The following is a 7,633-nucleotide window of genomic DNA, read 5'->3' on the forward strand; positions in this document are numbered from 1 at the left end:
TTAAATACCTATGTCAATATACTAAATATAGCCTTCGGTATACTTTTAGTATTTATGCGGTATATAAATGTAGTATATTTTAAAATTACTGTATCAATATACCAAATTTATATTATTATTTTATATAGTATAATATATTAATTTGGTATATTTTAAAGTTTTGCTCTTATTCAAACCCGGTAGCGGGTATCACACAGTCGAGAACTCTCAATTGCAGCTTTCGTACTTGTCTTTTTTTTTTGCTTGCTGTTTTCAGCGATTTCCGGTTTGGTTTCGTTGTAAAATTTTGTACGTTTTGGTATTTTTGGTTCACACGTGCGCGGGTAATAAACTTCAAATGACCGAAACTGAAACTGACGCTCAATGGTTCAAGTGGCCCGTGTGCGTGGTTTGAGGCACATCATCGCAATCGCAATCACACTATGAGTACAAGCTAGAGAGACAGCGACAGAGATAGAGATAGAAAAAGAGACCCCAAAAAGCAACCTTAAGCGAAGACAGCTTGCTATTCACCATAGTAAAATGAAAATCAAGTCAAGTACTGAAAGCAAACACTTTTGCAACGCGCACTTCATAAAAATCGTAAGACCCTCACGATTTGCTGTCTCTGTCTCTCTGGGTTTGGGGCAGCTCATTATCAACGCTTTGCTGTGTTGGTTTACCTTTTTTTTGTTGTTGTGTTGAGTTTTTAATGTATCTTCTGCGTTTATCATTGTCGAATTTTAATTAAATTATGTTGAAGCCCAGCGAGACCGAGGCCCAGTCAAGTGAAGTCAAGTCAAGAATGAAGACACGTGTAGCTACTGTTTTCACAGCCATTTGGCCACAAGTTCAATGTCTTTCAAAGTCTACTATATATATTTAGGTAATAGGGCCTGCTTAGCAATTACCGCCCATTTTATTGGGCCTCCAAATTGCCTCTGTTTTTTTCTCATTTTTTTTGGTAGGCGTCGAGTCAATATTACAAGCAGCATAACGATGCCAAGGTAACGAACGCAGTCCTGCCCTGACCCAATAACCCCTTGTTCAAGTTTATTACACAATTCCCCGCCAAGAATAGAACCAGCAAATTAGCTGGAAGGGCTCATTAAAATAACGCATATTGCGCATACGCCCCATCGCACAAGCCAGTTCTCTAATAAGCAATTTTAAAGTATTGAATTACATTTACATGGCACTTGTGTGTATTTTATGCTCCATCAACAAATATGGGGGAGCTGAGTTTAATGCATAAACACGTGCCCAACTCACATCAAATTTAATTTATTAATAACCCTTCTGTGGCCCAATCCATTTGTGCAATATGTCGAAGCCATCTCCCTTCCTTACGTCCTCGTCTCCATTCCCATTCCTACTATTCCCTTCTTATTGCTATTGAAATGGTGAAGCGTAAGCGTAAGCGTTTTGTCGCCGAATGTCATTAAAGCAGTCTGTGGCTAATTCAGGATACACACACTTAAGTGCCAAATGCTAATGTTAATGCTAACGTTCTATCCTCCGCTCGTATCCTGTCAAACTTTGCAGCAGCTTGGGATTCACACTGGGTGGAGCGTAAGAGACACTCCTCGACACTTAAGGGAATTCATAAAAATTACCCATTTTTGGCATCTAGTTCACAAATAATAATGCTGAAGTCTGAGACTGGCCGAAACTTTAGGCCAAGTCAAAATAGTTGTCAACGGGCTGCATTTAATTTGGACAAATTTCTTTTCTTTCTTTTTCTTTGGCATTTGAGGACATATTTCATAATTTGAGATTAAATATGAATATTAATATATGACAAATTAATATATGGAATTATTTTCTCACCATTATTTTCAAGTTTTAGTTGTCAAAAATTCATAATACAAATTCTTTATTTTGTTGTTAGCACAAAAGTTTAATCTTTTTAACGTTTTCAGCTTTAATTCATTCAATTTTAATAGCCTTAAATTAATTTCGTTTTACAAACTTTGAAATATTTTAAATAATTTATTTATGCCAATTATTTTCGTATATAAATATTACACATTTTAAGTGAGTTTTTTACCATCAAAACTTTCGATTAAAAGTTTTGCCTTAATGCACATTTTGCGAACTCGCATTACAACTGGCAGCCAATTTGTGTGCATGATATGAAGACAACACCTGTCGTGAACTTTGACATGTACACAGTTTGAAAAAATATTTGTTTATTTCGTAGTTTTCAGGTTTTTTACTGCTGCAAACTTTCCTTACTCCACTTGGTATTTTCCAAAACCCTTGCCCCACGGTTTAGTTGCCTCGTGCTGTGAAGTTTGTTTAACTCCGTTGCTAATAGACTTCACAAATGATTTGGCAACAAGTTTGCACAGATGTGTGTGTGTATCTGTGTTTGTATTATGCAAATGGTCCGAGGTGTTAAGCTAAACATACATATAAGAAAATGGCAGCGTGTTGCACCCGTCAGCCTCCTGTGTTGATATCCTGTTTACCTCCCTCTCTGCCCCTCTCTGAACACTATCTCTGGTTCCATTGCATTTGTGGCTGACTCCTCGGTGTGTGTGTGTGTGTGTTTGCCTCGTTTGTGTTCGGGCTCATTTCCGTTCAATAGGGTTGAGTCAACAAGCTAATTTCATGTTAATTCCAAGTGCTCCGTGCGATCCCTCGACAATATTTTTGTTTTCTCTTCGTTCGCTTTTTTCAGTTAAACGATTTTGTGTTTTGGTCGTGTTTTGTGTTTTGGACAGGATTAGGTTTTTGCTACCCTAATGAATATGTCTTCACGGCTGTCTCCACTGCCTCTGCCTCTGTCTCTGCCTCTGACCCACCGGACAGAGGAGCACTCCTCGGAAGTTAAATTTTATGCACAAGTTGCGCTCGTTGTTGTTGTTGTTGTTGGTAGCACGTAAAATTTGATAGGCTACTAAAATTTCTATAAAAGTGTGTACATAAAATTCACCCCAATTCCCTTTTTTTTTGGGTTGGGGAGAGGGACGTATTAAAACTTTATATGCATTATAAAATTGGATTTTATGTCACTCTCCACAGTTGCCATTAGCTTGCCCCTGAGCTGCAACTTGGAGTTGGGACTTGCTGATGGAATTCGAAGCTTAAAACTTCACTGAAGACAAGCACACATAAAATTTTTTGATAGTCAATTGCGTGCAAAAGAAGTTCGAATGTTTGTCGCACTTCCATTGTTTTCCTCCGCCCCAAGTTCAAAGAAATAACTTACCCATAAAGCACAAAATGTTTCAAATGCCGTGTAATGCATGGCATATCATCGTAAAAAGCAAAAAGAGAAAAAACTGCTTCCCTAACCACAAAAAAAAAACCAGACCGAAATGAATATTTGCTCCGAAAGTGCCCCAAATTACCATGTGAAGCGGGGCAGCTTCGAGGGTTGAGCTGTAAAATGAAACATTTTAACATTTTCATACGCTTGTTGTTGTTCTTTTTTTTTTTGTTTAATATTTATTGGAGACGCATCATTTGCTGCAATTCCCAGGGTTGATTTCTGTGGACACACACACACAAACACACACATTTGGGAATTTCAACTGTACTTTGTATCTGTTGTATTATCATTTGGAAATCCCAGTAAAATCACAAAACTTTTCCAAATGGAATTTTTACGATCCAAAGGGGTATGGAAGACTTTTCTTAAAGTTAATGGCCAAACGTCTTGAGAGCTCATTTGGCTTCTTTTTTATGACAACTAAACTGCAGTCTAAGCAAAATACTCATTGGCAAAATAATTAGGTATTGACGAAAGCACAATTTTTATCTGTACTTTCAATACTTTGCGGTAATCGTTTTTCATACAAAACAAAAAACCTGCTGAAATGAAGAATGAAATATTGCATCATGATTATTTGAAGTCGAAATTTAACTAAACAAGTAAGAATACTAGTGTGCTCGACTGTGAAGTACTCGCTATTTGGTATATTGATAAAGTACTACATTCAAAATATACCATAGAGTACCAAATATACCAGACTATTAGCCAAAGCAACTAAGACCCAATTGCAGTAGTAACTTCTACAATTTTGTTGCGATCGCAGCCAATTCTATATATGGGTAATTCCATGGCGAAATTTTGTCCCGTGCGAGACTTTTACAGTTCACTGCAGTGAAAATAACATAAACTGAAACAATTTTAAAAATAAGTGAATGTTATTCTTAAAGCTCTAGATAAGCACTATATTTAGAGCTAAGATTGATTTTAGGAACTTGATCTGTTTTCCGATAAAATATATATTTTCGTTCATTTTTTGGTTTTGCGTACGAATCGGTTAATTTTTGCAATTATCACATCAGAAAACAAAACAGAAAAAAAATTCCAAAACCATTCTTAGCTCTAATTAAAGTACTTATCTAGAGCTATAAAAATAAACTTTTCTTATTTTCAAAATTGTTTCAGTTTATGTTATTTTCAATGTAAAGAGTCTCGCACGGGACAAATTCCGTTTTGGAATTACCCATATATAGAATATTCTAAAAATATATCAAATTAATATACCGAATATATACCAAAATATATCGAAGACTATATTCAGTTTATTGATAAAATACTAGATTCAAAACATACCGTAGAGTACAAAATATACCGTAGAGCTTAAGATATACTAGATTATCAGCAACCAAAACCTATAGTAAGTAGGCGTTTTCTTTTTCAAACTAAAGTGTTTCTTAAATAACAATTGTTATCCGATCGCAGCCAAAATTGCATCATTCATAAATATTGTAGTTAAGGCAAATGCCTTGATAACTCATTTGACTTCTTTTATGACAAACAAAATACTCTGATAATTAAACATCGAAAAAGAAAAACCTATCTTAATCTTAATGTGTTCCACTTTAAATATTTTGCAGTCATCGTTTTTCCTAAACAGAGAAGAAAATCTTGAATCACGAATATATGATCTCAAAATTTAACCAAGAAAGTTAATTCTCAAATTATTAATTAAATTTAAAACTAAATGTAGATGTTTCATTCTTGTAATTCAAAATTATTTTCTTGTTTTAAGAATGGAAAAATGTCTATATTGAACCAAGTCTGTGAACACTCAAAGGTAAGGAGGACTTTCCTTAATTGTGAGAGCCCATTTGACTTCTTTTATGACAACTAAACTGCAGCCTAAGCAAAATACTCAAATAATTAAATATCGAAAAAGAAAAACCGTATCTAAATCTTAATGTGTTCCACTTTCAATATTTTGCAGTCATCGTTTTTCCTATCAATTTTCTTTCGGTTGTGTGCGATTGTTTTATTGCCACATGTGGCCAATTAAAACGCTTGAACAGCTCCATTTTGGTAGTCATAAAAACGAGTTGTCCCGCACTCAGTTTGGCAGTCGATATAGACATCGTTCGGCATTTGGTCAAGATCAAGCATCAAATTGGGTGAGTTTTATAGCCATCTCACGAGCATTTTAAATGTCATCGTCGTTAGTAATATACAGCTGTCTTTTCTTTTTTTTTTTTGTCGACATCTTTTGGCCAATTGCAGCGGAAATTTGTTTGACCGTTTTTGTTTTTCTCATTTTTATTTTCGCTGTTGTTGTAGACATTTTTAATGTTTTTACGAGCACATAAAATTATTATCATATTGGTCCTGCTGGTTACGTTCGTCCTGGCCATTTTGGACCATAACTCATGCGGCAGTTAGATGCGAGCACAGCGATAGGCGCCAGTTGCCAGTTCAAGGATCTATGCCACTTGCTGTTGCACCACACACTTAAGTCTAGGCCAGCCATCTACTGCTGCAGTATTTTTCTCTTCAGCTACCAGCTAAATGACATTCTTTTGACTTATGAGACAGTATTTGCTGCATTGCCGTTGCCGTCGATGCTGATTGAGTGTCGAGAGATGTTTGTGTTTGTGTGTGGCACATTCCGCAAAAATGCTGCCATTATGTTGGTATCCGCCCTAAAGAGGGCCAGCAGCCAACAAGGCCATCAAATTTGATTGCCAGCTAGAAGGCGGCCTCTCATAGTAGCTTAAGTAGTAGCTGCCTCTCTCCCCTCCTCTATCTCTCTCTTTCTCCCTCTACTACTGTGTGGCTGGTGGCAGTAGACTAAAGTATGCTGGGCAGCCCGGCGGGCAAAAGATCTCGCGTTGCCCTCGCGTTGCCATAATAAACCAATAAAAGCCGGCAAGTTGCAGTTCCAATCAAGTGACTTTTATTGGGTACCGAGAATAAATTGCCATGGCCCATGGCATGTAACCAAAATAAAGTCAAGTGCCGCACTTGGCCAGGTAGCAACAACAACAACAACAACAGCAGCGGCTACAACAGCAACTGTAATAACAGCAATAAGTGGCAGCAGTTAGACGAAGAACAGATACACTGCTGTGAAAAGGAGAATAATCCACCTGTGAAGCGGAAAATGAGAATGAATAGCTGGAAGTACTCGAAGGTTTTGTTTACTGACCAACTATAAATCAATAGAGGTATTTGAGTAAGTTGTAAAGAGAATATGCCACCTTATGAGAAAGGAAAGATATAAGAGATAAATATTCTTTGTTTTCAAAAATATGTTGGCGAAGTATTGTATTCCAGACTCTAGAGTCCTGCTACTTAATAGTTAATGAAATATGGTATCTTAACCAATCAAATGTATACAAAATATATTGTAAAAATAGCTTTACTCACTATATGAATATAAATAAAATGTATTGCAAAGATATCATAGGATTTATCCCTCCCTTCTCATATGTAAAGTTTAGCAAAAACATTTTTCAGTCATAATATTATAATTTTAGTTAGCTCAAATTTTGTAGGCATGAAACCAAATTGAATGTATTAATACATACAGCAAAAACATTGTCGTTGAATTATTTAAAAAGTTTGAAAATAATTTACATAAGAAATTTGCAATAATCTGTTTTGATAAACTAGGCAAAGATGTTAAACTAAACAAAAATTAGCAATAAAACGGCGCGACCGCAATCCATTAAAATTCTTCACTTATCAATATATACATAAATTGTAGCATTCTGTAAAATTATAATTTAGTTGAAAAATAAGTGATTTTTAAACTAGTCTGAATACTTATCAAAATATGAAATATAAAAAAACAATTTGTGATGATTTCTTAGATTCTGTACCAACTAACACTACGTTAAAAAAAATTATATTTTAAGACATATCTGAAATGTAAAATTCCTAGTTGGAAATCAATCTCTAAGCTGCAAATAATAACAATAAAAAAATAAATTGTTGTATTCTGGAAATTATAACTTATTTGAAATAGAAGTGATTTCTAACCAAACCAAATACTTATCAAAATTTGAAATATCAAAAAGACTTATTTGTGATGATTCTTTTGATTCCTTATCAACTAAAATTATGTTTAAAATATTCATATTGTAAGGTACAGCTTAAGTGAAATAATAACATAAGAAAAATTTTAGTATTCAGTAAAATTCAATTTAATTAAAAAAAAAAAAGTGATTTTTAATCAAGTCTGAATACCTATAAAAATACACCATATAAAAAACGATTTCCTCAATTCCTTATCATCTAACACAGTGTTTAAAGTATTCATATTGTAAGGTGCACTTTAAATGTAGAATTCCTAGTTGGAAATCAATCTCTAAGCTAGCAAAGTAAACTCAGCAGTCTAGACAGAATCACCTCAGGTTTCACAGCTGCAAATTGGGCCAC

Source organism: Drosophila sulfurigaster, chromosome 3 (assembly GCF_023558435.1).
Source record: "Drosophila sulfurigaster albostrigata strain 15112-1811.04 chromosome 3, ASM2355843v2, whole genome shotgun sequence".
In the NCBI taxonomy this organism is placed as follows: Eukaryota; Metazoa; Arthropoda; class Insecta; order Diptera; family Drosophilidae; genus Drosophila; species Drosophila sulfurigaster.